Below are 1,197 nucleotides of genomic sequence, written 5' to 3'. Positions count from 1 at the left end.
CCCCTCTCACTCTCTCTTTATTGTTCTTTTCTCTCTTCCTATTCTGCCTCCTTGCAGTCTTGGCGGCGCGCAAAAGCACAACTCGCGTAATGGATTGTCTTGCTCCACGCCTTTTATTCGCCAGATTATATGACACGCCGCGCAGATCGGCCGGCACAGCCTCTTCCCTTCTACCCTCTCTTGTGTTTCCCCTGAAAAGAGCCTCGAGTTCGAAGAATTTACAACTCTTGCCGGCGGCGCGGCAGTGCGCTCCCTGCTATCGCAGGGCGGCGTGCGCGGCGGGGTGAACGTCCCCCTTCCACCCCGTCAGGCCCTGCCGTAAAGCAATAAAAGGTTTTGCGTGGATGTGGACTAGCGGTCCAACCCGTCCCAAGGCTGTCCGGCCGGTGCACCCGCGCTGCACAGAGAGGGGGACGGGCTCGCCCCTGCACAGTTATCCGAAGGACGGCGGCAGTAGCCCGAATATTGGCTGTCATTCCACGAAGCGGGACTGGCGGACGGACGGGGTGAATGCATTAGCGGGGTCGACCCGTTGCTTCCTTGTTTGCGTCTGTTGTGACAAGATGCGCCGCCGCTGATGTCTAATTGCGTCGGCATTGTCCATGCACGCTCGCCACGGCTGAGCTGTAACGCTGTTAACAACAAGGAAAACGAACGACACTGTTTTATTTTTTTTAAAACAACTATAAGCCCTTATCGAGAAGATGTTGTTGATTTGCCGGATTACCGAAACCATAGGACTGTAATTCGGACCACCCTGCTCTGCAGCGACCCCGGGTGCTGCTGCGCCACCCCTTCCCTCCGACATGATAGTGCACCCTTCATTCTATTATGTTCGCCTCATATCGCTCGCCGGGTGGGTCTGCATCGTCACCCCAATAAAATGTAAAAAAGAAAAGAAAAGGCCTCTGGATAGGCGTCTAGTTGCTTCACCCTATTACTTAGAGCGGCTACCATTTATATGCCCCAAATTATAATCAGTGAAAATTGCACCACAAAAATTGGCAAGGCAAGGCAAGGCAACAAGGCAAAAATTCGAGTAAAATTGCCTCAGTTGAAAATGGTAGGGTTGCAATAGCACGTGCCGCCTCTGCAGATAACTTTTATTGCAAAGTAAACTAAGACTAATAAAATTATGGTGAAACGAAATAAAGTAATCGCAATAAAAAGAAGTGCGTTTTAAAAAACGCAGTTTTT

The sequence above is a fragment of the Frankliniella occidentalis genome, unplaced genomic scaffold, assembly GCF_000697945.3.
Source record: "Frankliniella occidentalis isolate FOCC.00 unplaced genomic scaffold, Focc_3.1 Scaffold303, whole genome shotgun sequence".
NCBI lineage: Eukaryota > Metazoa > Arthropoda > Insecta > Thysanoptera > Thripidae > Frankliniella > Frankliniella occidentalis.
Note: the sequence above shows the minus strand (reverse complement) of the source record.